This window comes from Leucoraja erinacea, chromosome 29, assembly GCF_028641065.1.
Source record: "Leucoraja erinacea ecotype New England chromosome 29, Leri_hhj_1, whole genome shotgun sequence".
Taxonomy (NCBI): domain Eukaryota; kingdom Metazoa; phylum Chordata; class Chondrichthyes; order Rajiformes; family Rajidae; genus Leucoraja; species Leucoraja erinaceus.
This window is the reverse complement of record NC_073405.1, coordinates 1,138,740-1,155,849: the sequence shown is the minus strand read 5'-3', so window position 1 is coordinate 1,155,849 and position 17,110 is coordinate 1,138,740.

The window sequence follows — 17,110 nt, the reverse complement described above, 5'->3', positions numbered from 1 at the left end:
TTGGGGAAGTCCAGGACAGGGGGTCACAGCTTAAGGATAAGGGGGAAATCCTTTAAAACCGAGATGAGAAGAACTTTTTTCACACAGAGAGTGGCGAATCTCTGGAACTCTCTGCCACAGAGGGTAGTTGAGGCCAGTTCATTGGATATATTTAAGAGGGAGTTAGATGTGGCCCTTGTGGCTAAGGGGATCAGGGGGTATGGAGAGAAGGCAGGTACGGGATACTGAGTGGGATGATCAGCCATGTTCATATTGAATGGCGGTGCAGGCTCGAAGGGCCGAATGGCCTACTCCTGCACCTATTTTCTATGTTTCTATGTTTTTATCTGCTGGAGGAACTCAGCAGGTCAGGCCTCTTCATCTATCTAATGAGTAGTGGGGAGGGGGCGGCAAGAATAGGGTGGGTGGGGGTCCAAGTGCAGAGGGCTGATTGGTTCACGGACTAAAATGGGGGAGATGGCAACAGAAACTGGGAGGTGATAGGTTGACACAAAATGCTGGGGTAACTCAGCGGGTCAAGGTGCATCTCTGGAGACCCTTAGGGTCCCGACTCGAAACGTCACCTATTCATTTTCTTCAGAGATACAGCCTGACCCACTGAGTTATTTAGTGTCCATCCTTGGTATAGGGAGGTTTCACGGCAGTCGGGTCACGACTCATGACCCGTACTGTTGCTACGCTACGCCAAGTGGAGTACACGCGATGTACTGCAGGTAGGCACTGGCCATTGTTTCCAGCGTAGCGGGCTCGTTAAAACCCGCCGAAATTGTCAATTTTTGCGCTATAAATAATTATGGAAATCGGGATAAGCGTGTGAGATATTTAGCCTCCTTCAGAATTCCAAAAGTGAGGAGAAATGACGGTAGATAGAAGCGAGAGCTGAAGGGACAACAACAGCCAGAGTGCTTGGCGAACATTATTTGTGTTTTTTCTTGATTCCTTTGGCATCTAAAAAGTTTCAGAAGTGATAAATCTGGCTGTAAAATTTTTAAATCGCCCATGGTTCTCAAGTGGGTTTTTACATACAAAAAGAAAACGCCTCTGAAGCAAAATTTACAGCCAGGTTTATCACTTCTGAGACGTTTTAGATACCAAAGAAATCACGAAAAAGCACAAATTATGCCTTACTGTTGATGAAATGCAGTGAGCAAACGCGATAATTCCCAATATTTTCAATTTCGATATCTGCACGGTCAATGTTCGCCAAGCACTTTAGCTGCTGTTGTCCCTTCAGCTCTCGCTTCTCTTTACCTTCATTTCGCTTCACGTTTAGAATTCTGAAGTTGGGTACATGTCTCTCACACTTACCCCGACTCCCACAATTGTTTATAGCGCAAAAATCAACATTTTGGCGTTTTTTAACAGGTAGGAAAGTACGCGCTTCATGCATTAATAACATATACCGGAAGTGACGGATGTCCTCCAGATGGATTGAGCAGCTCCGTGAGTCACGCCCTATGACCCAGTGACCTTGCGTGCAACCCCCCTATAAACCAGCATCTGTAGTTCCTTCCTACGTAGGTGATGAGTTGAGGCAACTAATGGCCACAGGTGGTGGTACCTGATAGAAATGAAAGGTGAAGCATGGAGCCGATAAGGAAACTCTCCCCTCTGTCCCTTTCTCTCTTCTGATCTAACCAGGTCCTCTCACACAACTCCCTTCTTTTCATCCACCCCCCACCCAATTACTACCCACCCCTCCACCCAGTTACGATCCACCACCCACACAGTGCCTACTCCCCACTCGCTCTCCCTCCACATTCCTCATCCACTCATCCCACTGGATCCCTTCCCCCACACTGTTCCCATCTGCTGACGCTACCTCCCTTATTTGGTTCCATGTATCTCCTTCTTTCCGCACGGATTCCATGAGCGACAGCCCTTTGTTGTCCCACCTGTCCCGCCTGTCACCTGCCAGCACTTGTTGCTGCTTCCACCTGTCCCACCTGTCCCGCCTGTCACCTGCCAACACTTGTTGCTGCTTCCACCTGTCCATCTGCCTGCCTGACTACATCGGGAAAGGGTGCAGAGAAGGTTTACGAGGATGTTGCCAGGACTCGAGGGGCCTGAGCTACAGGGAGGGGTTGAACAAGCTGGGATTTTATTCCTTGGAGCGCAGGAGGATGAGGGGTGATCTTATAGAAGTGTATAAAATCATGAGAGGAATAGATAGGGTAGATGCACAGTCTCTTGCCCAGAGTAGGGGAATCGAGAACCAGAGGACATAGAGTTAAGGAAAGCGGGGGCAGGATAGATTTAATAGGAATCTGAGTGGTAAATTTTTCATGCAAAGGGTGGTGGGAATATGGAATAAGCTGCCGGAGGAGGTAGTTGAGGCAGGTAACGTTTCGAAATATTTAGACAGGTACATTGATAGATCAGGGATATGGGTCAAACGCAGGCAGGTGGGACTAGTGTAGATGGGACATGTTGGCCGGTGTGGGAAGTTGGGTCGAAGGGCCTGTCTCCACACTGTAAGACTACATGACACTATGACTCTAATACATGGACCCAACTATAACTTGCCAGTATCTTGCTCCCCCATCCTACCTCATTGTATAAACACTCACCCCTCTTCTCTTTCAGTCCCAATGTAGGGACCCAACCCAAAACCTCGACTGTGCATGTCCCTGCATTAACGCTGCTCGACCCACAGCAGATTATTTATTGCTCGGGAAGATACAACACTCAATCAGGTCTAGTTTCTTATGGCAATGATGCATTTGCCATCTGTATTTCTTGGCAGGGACGTGGAAATAATATATTATTTTTAAAATCAGCATCTGGCATGAAGAGTTGTTGCTCTGGCTCCCACTGGATGCTCAGGGAAGGGCAGGGTTGGCCACAAGACATTGAAACACAAGTGGACCATTCAACCCCTTGTGGTTGTTCCATGGGGTGGTACGGCAGTCGGTAGACACTCACACTTTCTTTGAGTGGGGCTAAATGTTCAACCAAATGTTCAACCAAGTGGGAAGGGAAGAGTTAACCAGGGATACTTCAATCTATTATGACTGTTAGTTGGTGGATTGGCAGCCCTTTGAGAATTCATCGTAATTTTAACCCAATAAAGAGATTTGATGTTGTGAAGATAGATAAAAATGCCGGAGAAACTCAGCGGGACAGGCAGCATCTATGGAGCGAAGAAATAAGTGACGTTTCGGGTCGAGACCCTTCTTCAGACATGTTGTATGAAGCAGATTTCATGGCAGAGGGGATTTCAGAAGCTGACATTGACATATTGAAAGATCTCCTGTTCTTTATCCTCTGTACATTATCAAACACTAACTAGAGTATCTACTGACTGGTGAAGAGGTTCTCAAGCAGGGAGTTGGGTTTTACCCACGAGAGCAGCTCGAAACACACAGTCTAACATAACAAAATTACAAAGAATAAAAAAACCAAGAAAAAACCCAGATTGATGTGTAGTAAAGAAAAATAATGCTTACACACACACCAACCCACATGCCGCAGAAACTTTGAGTTAATCCTAGTGCAGACACTGCTATTTAGTTGATGAACGAGGCAAGCCGTGTTTCATGTTGCAGCAAACTGCGCGTAGGTTCTAGTGTATTGTCTAAACAACAGACCACATGATTGAGCAGTCGGCTCTCCGTCTTATTGCATAGAAATGTTAGCCCATTACACTCTATGCAATGTTGTGTATATTACAGACTGATATACACTATTACTGTAAATAATCGAGGCAGCATCAATGATGTCAAAGTAGAAATGGTCGAGTGACTGAAAATTGCTGGGTTTGGACAAATGTTTGATTTCCTTCCACAACACATAATAATACCCTGATAGAAACAGAAGCCTTAAAATCACACACACAGATTTAGGAGGTTATTGATTGTAATGTAAAATAAGCCAATGTTAGACAATAACCAAGAGATATCTGATCAATATTGTTCATGGCTCAAGTGATCTAGTTAATTTCTATCAGCTGTTGGATATAATTACGGACTAGGAGAGACATTAGTTCTTGATTAGTGCGGGTGTCAGAGGCAGGTGGCTCACTGGTGCCCTAAGCACTGACCAATCTTGGTGCCCCCCTCCTTTCCACACTGACCCAGTCCATTTTAGTTGTTGACCTGTCTGACCAGATATACAATGCAGGTTGCAGCAGTACAAAAATGTATTCATATGATAACACAATATACTGTACAAACTAAGCCAAGCTTGGGCTACATAAAGTTCTACAAAAATGCAATACAACATCTATTTTAATATTTCACAAGTTAAATGTATCAAAGTTCCAATATTCATGACCTGAAAGGCATTTTTCTACATTTCATTTTTGCAAAATCACTGATAACATCCTCGAAATTAATACTTCTCAGAATGTCTGCTTGAATTGTTAATACACACACAGTGAGTCGAGTCTTTCTTGAAGCATAACTGATCTATTTGGGTTTTTCACACGTTTCAGTTGTGAGAAAGACCTCTCTGTTGTGCAGTTGGTGACCATTAATGTTAAAAATATTCTTAAGGCAATTTCAACATTTGGAAAGGCACTCTCTAGTTTGTCCTGTAATTGTGTTGTAAAGTTCCATGTGAGTGAAAGATGTTTTCTTGGTTGTTTTAAACTTATGAAGAACATATGAATGGAACTGCTGAAGCTCTGTAGACAAAGTGTTGTTCATGTCATCTGGATAAACATCAATGAACATCAAACATCAAACATCTGAAGAAGGGTTTCGGCCCGAAACGTTGCCTATTTCCTTCGCTCCATAGATGCTGCTGCACCCGCTGAGTTTCTCCAGCTTTTTTGTGTAACCTTCGATTCTCCAGCATCTGCAGTTCCCTCTTAAAAACATCAATGAGTGTCTGACAAGTCTTTGAGTACCTTTCACTTTCTGATAATTGGGAATTAGCACCTTGTTGGGTGGCATTAGGAACAACTGTCAGACAAGAGAATCTGTCTGCTATTTCAGTGTACACCTTTCGTCTCCTCCTCATTTCCGTTTCTACAATTACATAAAAAGTGGAGATACGGAATTTGTCTCTGGCACTGAGAATGACCTCTGGTGCATTTCCATCGTTGGGCATTCTCTTTCTTATACGCTTACGCGTTTGAGTTGCTTTGTATTCTACATCAGGGAGCATGTCCTTTGCAAGTGATTCAAATTTCTCAAACTCATCTCTTGATGTGTGCAACTGGTCTGCCAATGATGAATTCAAATCAGCACATGTTTGCAAGATCACATTTTCACTTTGAAGAAGTTGACTTGTTCTATGAAACTTTTCTAAAGTTTCATAGGAGAGAAACTTTTCTAAAGTTTCATTCCAAAAATTCAGCATGAGCACAAATTCCAGTTCTTGCATCTTGTTTGCAATATTCTTTGCCTCCCTTCTAGTGTCACCTTTTTGCAACTGGTCATCTGATAAAGCTTCCAGAATCTTGAAGAAAGAGTTGATAATTGCTGCAGTTGCCACAGCATGTGCTTCCCATCTGGTGTCTGAAAGTGATTTCAACACTTTTTCATTTCCAATGAAATCTTTGAGAATTCTCCACCGAGCAGTTGAGGCTGAAAAGAATGTGTAGAACAGTTGTACAGTGGAAAAGAAATCTACTGCAACTTGACAGCAATCCACAGCACTTCGTCCAACTAAACTTAGTGAATGAGCTGCACAGGGTACATAAATGGCAAACTGATTTGCATCCAAAAGTTTTTGCTGCATGCCATTGTAACGTCCAGACATGTTGGCAGCATTGTCGTATGACTGCCCTCTGCATTTAGCAAAATCCAATTTACAATCATCACATAAGTACTTCAACCCTTTATTTAAACCATCTCTTATTGATAAGACATATAACCAATGGGAAAGTCTCGGAATTAGAAGGATCGGGGATATGTACAAAATGGTGAAACCTACTATCATTCCAACAACTACAATTAAAATTTAAATTGAAAAACAACCAATATTTTAAATATCTTCAGATTTGCGATTTCGTGAAAAAATATATACAAGGATATCAAAAAGTAACTCCTGACTTATTGGAAGAAACAATGAATATTGAAGCTGACTCACAAAATTTAATATCATATTTATATAATAGTATTCTAAATATAAATAAAGGATAATTGAAGCTGTATGACATCTTACCAGTGCAGTGGTCTTAGATTTCCAAGGATATCGCACACATCATGTCTGAGGCACAGAGGTCAGTCGAGAATATTCCACAACAGGAAACATGTGACAGTGTTAACGATCTTACTGACCGACAGAGGTCGGAGTGCCCCTTGTGGTACACCTGGGAAGATAACTCTAGGGTGCACCATGATCAAGAAACAGAACATTATGATCAATTTGCACTAGTTTTATCAAATTTTTTTTTTACAAATCTTCATTCGTTTTTTTTTCTTTTCACCCTTTTCCCAACTTTGTGGTGCCCCCTTTGGCCCTGGTGCCCTAAGCACGTGCTTAGTCTGTTTAATGGTTAATCCGCCCCTGGTCAGAGGTTATGGGGAGAAGGCAGGAGAATGGGGTTAGGAGGGAGAGATAGATCAGCCATGATTGAATGGCAGAGTAGACTTGATGGGCCGAATGGCCTAATTCTAGTCCTATTTCTTATGACCTATCATAATTTATCTATCTAAGATTACTCTGAAGATGAGCCACTGTTATTTTCTATTGCCACTGCTATCCATGGACCGGCAGAGATGCCGCTGGTGAAAATGCCTTTATCTCCATTTTTTTATTAGCAGCCCATCCCCGTGTTTGATCACTAGCTGTGTGAAGAGGAATTCACTGACGTCTAGAATCCTCATGGTCATGTCTTGGCCCTTGACCAACCTTCATCACTCTCTCAGCATCACCAAGGGCTGGGTACATGATCAATCCTCACCTTGTTATCTCTGGGACCTGACTGTGCACAAACAGGCTGCTATGTTTCCCTGCACAGCATGCCTGACTACACTTCAACAGTAAGTAAAACACTTTGATGTGGATGTGAAAAGAGTTCAATAAATTCAAGGCTTTCCTATCTTTTATGTATCAGTCCTTAAAGATGTCACAGATGCAAAGAAATGGCAGTGTTCTGCTTGCACACTGATTAGTGAACCTTCAAAGCTCCTCCAACGACTGCAGTAAGATGCTGCAGATGTTCTGCCAATCGGTGGTAGCCAGTGCTATCTTCTTCACTGCCGTGTGCTGGATCAACAAACTCATCAGGAAGGCCGGCTCTGTCCTGGGGGCTGGAGTTGGATTCATGGGTGCTGGTCTTGGAGGGGAGAGATGCTCCTCCAACTGCGGAGCATCGTGGACAATACAGCTCACCCCCTCCATGACACACTGGTCAACCTGAGGAGCACCTACAGCAACAGGCTGGTTCCACCAAGATGCAGCACAGAACGCCACAGGAGATCCTTCTTCCCTGTGGCTATCAAACTGTACAACTCCTCCTCCTCCTCCTTCTGTAGTGGGGTAGACTGAGACTGACTTCCCCCACCCCCAATCTTTGCACATCCCCAATCCTTTCCACTTGTCACTTTAATTTCACGTTTCATGTATCTTGTTGTGTTTTATGACTGTTGGCAGATTAATTTCCCTCCTGGGATAAATAACGTTCCATCGTATCGTATTGTAAGCCTGATATTTCATCTCAGTCAGAGAGGATTCTCCACAGTGTCACCTTTTTGTAACCTCAGTGCAGACCTGTGTGACGTTATGTAAGCTGGACTTCTGTTCCCATTAGCTCCTCTGACTTGCGGTGTATTCTGAGTCCTGGCCATTCAGTTCAGAGAATGACCCGAGCTTCTGCAGCTATTCGTTGGAAGAATATGGACACTTCAGTAAAAATCTAGGATGAAAATGAGTCCCATCTCCGAGTGCTTGCCCAATGACAAGTGTAGGAGCACCTTTCAAAGGAAAGACAAGCTCCTGATTGATCAGATATCAGCGCGGGACCTGCTCCTTCAGGAGTGGCGGGGAGAAAGTCAGACCAGCACAGTGATGGGGTGGGGGTTGGGTGTTGGCAGGTGCTGAGTTGTGTACTAGAACTCAATATCAACGCTTCAACATTACTTCCACATGTTTGATGAAGGGTCCCGACCCAAAACGTCACCGACCCATTTTCTCCAGCAGTGTTGCCTGAACTGTTGAGTTACTCCAGCACTTTGTGTCTATCTTTGGTATAAACCAGCATATGCAGTTCCTTTTTGTTACACTTCAACATTACTTGACTGGTAGTAAAAAAAGAATTGGGAATGCCTGGTATCATGGCCGGCATTATATAAATGCAATGTTTGTTTAGGACTCATTTAATCACAAACACGAGTTGATCTTCATCCATCCATCCATCCATCCATCCATCCATCCATCCATCAATCAATCAATCAATCAATCAATCAATCAATCAATCAATCAATCAATCAATCAAAAGTTGCATGACTTCACTACAGGTAAAGACTACCCACCAGGTTTCAAACATATGGCTGTAGACAAGTGGGCGATTTAGTCCATCAAACCCCTCTCTATGAAGATGGCCAGCTGACTAGGTTAGGTGGGGAGGAAGCATGGGCAGACTGAATAGCTGGTGTAAAACAAATATCTCCAAACCATACTGTGGGCATGAAGATTGAATTCTCCCAATGTTGTTAGCCCTTGCTGTCTCCTCCCATCCCTCAGCCCTCGGGCTCCTCCTCCTCCTTTTTCCTTCCTTCTCCCCGCCACCCCCTATCAATCTGAAGAAGGGTTTCGGCCCGAAACGTTGCCTATTTCCTTTGCTCCATAGATGCTGCTGCACCCGCTGAGTTTCTCCAGCATTTTTGTGAATCTTCAAACCATATTTCTGTGCTGTATACGTGTGTGGCCACCCAAATAATCTTTGAACGCATTATGGATATTGGGCTGTATGTATGCTTATATGTATTTAACATTCCTGTAAAAGCAATCTAGTTTAAATTTCCACACATGCCTCTGGGCGGCACGGTGGCGCAGCGGTAGAGTTGCTGCCTCACAGCGCAAGAGACCAAAGATCCATCCTGACTGCGGGTGCTGTCTGTACGGAGTTTGCATGTTCTCCCCTTGACCTGTGCGGGTTTCCTCTCACACTCCAAAGACGTGCAGGTTTGTAGGTTAATCAGCTTTGGTAAAAGTGTCATTTGTCCCTCGTGTGTGTAGGATAGTGTTAGTGTACAGGGATCGCTGGGTCGGCGTGGACTCAGTGGGCCATAGGGACACTTTCTGTGCTGTATCTCTAAACTAGACTAGACTAAACATGCCCCTGCGAGCAATTTATGTGACCCAGAACCCCCTCCAAAAAGAGCGTACACTTCAATGAAGCTCGGCCCATGCTGTCTGAAGCTGCAATAATCCACCACTAATGATGAGTCCGGAGAGACGTCGGTGCCACACACAATCTAATGTTTCTCGCTGCAGACTTGGTACATTCTTTGTCAGTCTCAATCTCCTTTGGAAGAGAGGCCGTAAAAACCTATTAGGTCCGACAATGCTATTGATTTGTAATAGCAGTCCATCCACTGGAATCACAATCTCTGCGAGTCCTTCAGTGTCAATGGAAGCGTTTAATTGTCCAGTGACCCTTTTATGGGCCTTGCTTCAACGTGCGTTCATCGCCTTGAGGGGAGGAAGGCATTTACGTTCAGCAAGAAGATGCTTCATTCAAGATTACATCTGCTCCATTTCCTCTCCTCCTTTCCAGTGATGTTGCTGTTCCTAAGCCACCTGTCCTTTTGATAGGTTGCATTTTTCATACGTATAGTTAGACAGTGCAGACTGGAGAAATCCAGAGCATCTGCCCAACCCCGATGGACATAAGGCAGCGACATGCCCTCAGGGGTAGTCACAGGTGAGTGGGTGCATAGTGGGAACCGGAGCTGATAGGTTTTCTTCCTCCAGGCCAGGTAGTCACTGTTCAAGCACAGCATCAGACCAACTCCACAATGTGGCATCTTCCAGGTGTAGTTCATTGATTTAATGCAGCTACAAAAAAAACACACAGCCAGTGAGTTCTAACAGATTCAGGTCAGGGTTTTGTAACACTGGTTATCTCACTGGGATGTAAAAACAGTTTGTGAGCAATATAGGAAACAATGACTTGGCAGCATCTCTGGATAGAAGCAGTAGGTGATGTTTTGGGTCGAGACCCTTTTTCAGAAGAAGGTTGGGATCCTTCCTCGGACAATGCCGTCTGAAGAAGGGTCTCGACCCAAAACGTCACCCATTCCTTCTGCCCAGAGATGCTGCCTGTCCCGCTGAGTAACTCCAGCATTTTGTGTCCATCTTTGGTTTAAACCAACATCTGCAGTTCCTTCCTACACGGAATGGTGACGTGTCCGTATCTGTTGGGTACGTACTGAAGGTGACCCTGGAATGATCAGGCCACCGGACCTGCCTTTCTGAAGACCAAGAGTGTGTGACGTGCTCCTAATTGAGGTGAAGCTGTTCGGCAGGAGTTGTAGAATGCACCCTCAAATTCAGATTCAATTTTAATTGTCATTGTCAGTGTACAGTACAGAGACAACGAAATGCATTAAAACAAAGGGAATATCTGTGACAGAAGCCAATTAACCTACAAACTTGCACGTCTTAGGGGTGTGGGAGGAAACCAGAGCACCCGGAGAAAACCCATGCAGTCACAGGGAGAACGTACAAACTCCGTACAGACAGCGCCCGTAGTCGGGATTGAACCCGGGTCTCTGGTGCTGCAAGGGCTGCAAGGCAGCAACTCTACCGCTGCGCCACTCTGCGGCCCAAATGTGGGGTGAGACAAGAAATGCCTTGGACAGAGATCTTCACTGCGCCTCGGTGCACGTGACAATAAACTAAACTAAAATAAAAGATGCATCTTGCACGAATATTGCCCCCATTAGATACTCTTTTGTTCCTGGTAAATCAACAGGCACGCTAATGTTGGTTAATGTGCACTGCTCTCATTACCTGATGGCTGCTATTATGCCCAGAATTAATGGTGGGTGTGATCTAATGTGGATTAAATGGTTTGCATCTATGATTTAGACATGAAGTGCTAACCAATACAATTTCTATGTACTTGGCTTATTATTGCTGTTTAATATTTAATGAATTTGAAATGTTTGTATAGTGTTTGCTGCATTCTCCCTCCCCTTATCGAGGTATTGATTTTACTGTAGAAACAAGGTATCAAAGTATCAAGTCTGAAGAAGGGTTTCGGCCCAAATGCTGGAGAAACTCAGCGAGTGAGGCAGCATCTATGGAGCGAAGGAAATAGGCAACGTTTCAGGCCGAAACCCTGAAGGAAATAGGCAACGTTTCGGGCCGAAACCCTGAAGGAAATAGGCGACGTTTCGGGCCGAAACCCGGAAGGGTTTCGGCCCGAAACGTCGCCTATTTCCTTTGTTCCACAGATGCTGCTGCACCCGCTGAGTTTCTCCAGCATTTTTGTCTACCTTCAAAGTATCAAAGGTATTTTATTGGTCACATTAACACACACCTAGGTGTAGTGTAGTGAAATGCTTCTTGCCATTTTGCTGCACATTAAGAAGGAATACAGACATAACATTAATAAGAGTTTTAAACACAAAGAACATCCCCCACAATGGTTCCCACCATGAGGGAAGGCACAGTGTCCAGTCCCCAACCCCAGTTCACCCATAGTCAGGCCTATTGAGGCCTCCACAGTTGCCTCTACGGAGGCCCGATGTTCCAGGCAAAGGTATTTTATTGTGTTCTGATGAAGGGTTTTCAACCTGAAACATTAACTCCAGTTCTCTTACCACTGATGCTGCCTGACTTGCTGAGTGTTTCCAATGACTTCTGTCTCTGTTTGAGATTTTACCCTGTTCGGGCTGGATTCACCGATGTCATTCTGCCTTTTCTTAAATTCATTTAATGGTTGTCAGGGTCTGGGAATAAATCAGGGCAAAGGTAAAGAGAAGGGGAGACGGGGATTGATATTTCACCCTGCATGCCATCAGGACAATACGACATGCTTCATGTTGGAACGGCAATACTGAGCTACCGTGAGGAACCAGTTAAACCACCTTCTGCTTCAGGTCTGATCGGCACGATGGCGGGTAGAACTGCTGCCTCACAGCGCCAGAGACCCGGGTTCGATCCTGGCCATGGGTGCTGTTTGTACGGAGTTTGTGTTGTGACCTGCGTGGGTTTTCTCTGGGTGCTCCGGTTTCCTCCCACATTCCAAAGACGCGCTGGTTTGTACGTTTATTGGGATGGTGTAAATGTAACTTGTCCCTAGTGTGTAAGATAGGGTTAATGTGCAGGGTTGACCAGACTTGGCTGGTCAGCATGGACTCGGTGGGCCGAAGGGCCTGTTTCTGCACTGAACTCTTACTAAGCTCATAAACCCTGCCAGCCACTAGCGTTGTGAACATGTTGGCGCTTGTGCGATGACTATGTTGTAAGTATCCAAAGGAGACAGAATGTGACATCAAAGACTGTGCCATGCGTGTCTGATGCCAGTGTTGCATTGAAGATAGACACTAAATGCTGGAGTAACTCAGTGGGATTGGCAGCATCTCTGGAGAGAAGGAATGGATGATGTTTCGGGTCGAGACCCTTCTTCAGAGTTACTCCAGCATTTAATGTCTATCTTCATGTTGCTGTGCGCTATGCAGTCAAAGAAAAACTATACATGCCCCAGGACTGGCTGTAGTGCCCGGATGGGCTCGCCTGCCCCAGGGTTGGCTGTAACGCCCAGGTCACCAGCGTGCCCCGGGACTGGCTGCAATTTCCGGTTCGCGAAAACGAATTGAAAAAAAATACCCCTGCGTGCCGGATGATTTTGGGTTAAGGGCCGTAGGATGCCGGCCCCTGTCCTAGATGTTAGGCCTCATTGTGGTCGTCCAGTGCCCCCCTCGGAGGCTAGCAATGTAACGGGGACCAAGAGGCTCCATCGACCATGAGGCCCCACAACCACCGGGCTTGTTGTGCATTATGCTGCTTTGGTCTGTCTGCAGGGGCAAATCATATTTTCTCCAATTACTGCAAATTCTTTGGATCAGCAGAGAAAGAAATATCATTTAAAATGAGAAGATTGCTGGAGTAGCAGCCAATACACAGAATGTTGTAAACTCATCAAACTGTGTTGCAGGATCAAATATATACACTGTGATGGGCCTCTGTATCAGTGAGAGAAGTCTGTGGCAATGGAATTACTTTTACAATAGTGTGCTGGGGACAGGAGATGAGGTCTGGGGAAACCGAAGATGAGAAATGGTGAGAGCTTTAGGGACTTGTTCAGTCTGAGGAGATGAGGTTTTTTTAACCAGAACAACGTTTATCGCATTATTCAGCCCAAAAAAGGCTGATTAACAGGGGCAAGGGCACGGTGGCGCAGCGAAAGAGTTGCTGCCTCACAGGGGGTGGGGGGTGACGAGGGGCGGGGATGGAGAAGGAGCTGGAAAAGGGTGAAACTTCTTCAGACTCTGGGCCTGGAATCCGGGCGAATTTAGTTTAGAGATACAGCGCAGCAACAGGCCCTTCGGCCCATCGTGTCCGTGCCGACCAGCGATCCCCGCCATAACAGTGTCCGACACACACTAGGGACAATTTACATTTACACCAAGCCAATTAACCTACAAACCTGTACGTCTTTGGAATGTGGGAGGAAACTGATCTCAGAGAAAACCCACGCAGGTCACGAGGTTACGTGCAAACTCCGCAGGGACAGCGCCCGTAGTCGGGATCGAACCCGGGTCTCTGGCGCTGTGAGGCAGCAACTCTACCGCTGCGCCACCGTGACCGCCCAGAGTTGACGTCTCAGGCCCGCTGTTGGCCGGGGGAGGGGCGAGGATCGGCGATGTCGACGGTAGCAGGCTGCGGGTGGCCGGTGTGGGTCAGCGGTGATGGTGACCGAGTGGCCTAGATGTGGCCGGGGAGACAGTGGGTGGAGGTGTCAGGGGTTATGGGGAGAAGGCAGGAGAATGGGGTTAGGAGGGAGAGATAGATCAGCCATGAATGAATGACGGAGTAGACTTGATGGGCCGAGTGGCCTAACTCTGCTCCAGTCAATTCTGACCTCATGATTGTTGAATGAAAACAGTTTCCAGTTGGAGAAACTGTGACCTATGAGGAACACAGTGTTACTTTATCAAGAAAACAGTGGCAGGTGGTGCTGAATCACACAACGCGTGTTACATTGCCAGAGTTCCGGTGTTAAATATGGTCACAGTGTGACCCCCCCCCCTCAGAGTTCCGGTGTTACTCGAGCAGGCAAAGTTTCAGGATGCCAGGACAAACTGTGCCAGCTAGTAGTAATAGTCTATAAAATGATGAAAGTAATAGACAGGCAGGACTTGGGCTGGGAATGTCCCAGGGTGGAAATGTCAACGATTAGAGGGCAAAGCTTTAAGGTGAGAAGGGCAAAGTTTAAAGGAGATGTGTGGGACATTACTTTTATACAGAGAGGGCTGGGTGCCTGCAACAAGTTGCCAGGGAGGCAAGCATGATAGTGGCATTTCAGAAGCTTGTAGATAGGCTCATGGATCTGCAAGGAATGGAAGGATATGGATCATATGTAGGCAGGGGCATTAGTTTAACTTGCCATCATGTTCAGCATGTATATTGTGCGTTGAGGGCCTGTTCCTGTGTTGTAGTGCTCTATATCTGTGAAGGGTCTCGACCCGAAACGTCGCCCATTCCTTCTCTCCAGAGATGCTGCCTGTCCCACTGAGTTACTCCAGCATTTTGAGTCTACGAATGATTTTGAACACTTTCAGTAAATGCTTTCTCATCTGAAGGAGAATAATCCCAGCCTCTCCAGCCTAGTGTGGATACTCATCACTGGGTACTTTCCAGAAAGTCTTAACTGTAAACTCTCCAAGGTCCACACACTCTGTCCCAAGTGCAGACGCCAGAACTGACCGCGATACTGGATGCACGAGAGCTTTACAGGGGTTGCAACAAGCCGTCCTTGTTTATGTACACCATCGCCGATAAACTCAGTCATGTCACACTGTTTATTTCAGTGCAACTTCATTGAAAATATAATTCTTTCAGACGTTTTCACCCTGGGTTTCTTGACGCTTTTGAAATCCGGACATTTTCTGCTGTGAATTGTGTGCGACAGAGCTGAGGTTTGTCCAGAGTTGCATCAAGTGACTTCTCTCCACTCACAACACTCTTTAGCCTTGTTGGGCACTCCCACATGTCTTATTCCATATTGCGGATCTCCACATCTCATTAATTCCCTTCGTTCTTCTCCACTTTAAAAGAAACCCAATTGACTCGGCCTCCACAGCGTCTGTGACAAAGAATTCCACAGATTCACCACCCTCTGGCTGAAGAAATTCCTCCTCGTCTCCTTCCGAAAGGTACATCCATCCATACTGTGTTTGGACTGGAGGAGACTTGTCATGGTTCCACAATAATGTCAAGTTATATCTTGCCTGACTATTTCACCTCCAACTCTTTGTTAACCAGTATATAACCGTTCAGGAAATGCTGATGAATTTACAAAATTACCCAACTCTGAAGACGCAATCATTGCACTGCTCTCTGCCTAATGGCTCCTCTTTATCAAAGGCAATAAGTGAACACTGTTGAATGAAGTATAATCATTCTCACTTATGTTGGAGCCTGGAGTGATGTGCCACATACAGCTCTAATCAATGTCTACATTTGTATCTGTGTGGCCATTGGGGGCAATAGCTTTTGAGACATCAGGCATTTAATACAGTGACCAGAATGGTTTGGTTTTCAATTTCTGACTGTCCCTGGAGAAGGGATGTGGACTTCTTCATCAGCCAAGTGTTGCTTCGCTGTTAAATATCCCACAGCGTAATCTTCAGTCTTCTCTACACTAATGATCCAGCAAGTAATCAGATTGAGATCGATAGTATATACATATCTTTCCTTTTCTTCTGGTGCCATTGCCTATATATATATATATATATATATAGGCAATGGCACCAGAAGAAAAGGAAAGATATATATATATAACCCACTCAGTCTGAAGAAGGATGGGGCTGAAGCCCAAAATTTAATGCCTGGACTGGTTTTTCACCAATAGTTATTGGTTTTCCAGGATCTAATTAATTAAATTACTTTTTTTTCATTTCAGTCACTAAAACAAGTATTACTGTAACCATGTACTTTTCAGAGGTGATCTACACCTTTTGTTTGTTACTTGTAGGTTTACATTAAAATGTAGCTTCGATCTGTTTGGTCCATTAAGTCGCAGGCACTTTTTAAGATTACTTTCCATTCTACCGTAGAGATATAAAGTCCATAATAGACTTTATTTGTATTTCTATGATTCTACAGACCTTGGCTGGGAACCTGGGGCTCACCAAAATTGTTCCCAATTGGGCCCCGCACCTCCTAAGGCCGGCCCTGTCCCCAGGAAGACCAAGTCATGGTCAACCAGAGGTTAAATGTCAGCACCTTACACTAATGCCTCATTGGAGCCCGGGCTGGCCGTTAGCCATTAGCCATTAGCCGTTAGCCGTTAGCCGTTAGCCGTTAGCCATTAGCCGTTAGCCAGCTTGGGCTGACACATAAACAAGCTCCTCTCTGCGATGATTCTAGACGATTCTGTTGCAAAGCCGGCAACTTGCAGTAGAGCCAGAATACTAATACATCGTAATCTCCCTCAGTGTCACGTATATAATGTCCCACATAACACGACTGTTAACTTTATGATCCGTAATTTAAGTCTGTCTGGAGAACCACAAGCTTTCAAATGTGGATTTTTCAAATGTGAAAGATTGTTGGCTGGGAAATGACAGCACAATTTCATGGGACATGGATGGATATTTCTCCCAGCTCTTCCTCACCGAGGGGGTTGTCACAGTCTACCCGAGGGCAGCAGACGGCAGGCACCCAGAGCAAATAAAACCTTCAACCTATCGTCCACAATGGATGGTAGACCATGAATCAGAAGGATGCCACACGTGCCATTTGACTGCAGCGTACACTCTCTCCCATCAGCACATGGACCAACTAGTGACCGAGCTTCAGCCACAGTCATGTTAGCTGGGAAGAAACACTTCCTGGAGCTTGTATTAGAGAAATAGAAAGCACATCAGTTTACGTGACGAATCAACTATTTAAAGATTCCTTTTGCGCTACAAGATAATGGAGCATTTATCTCGCTGGTATCAATAGCACAAGGCAGCTCGACAATGGAATGAGTTGA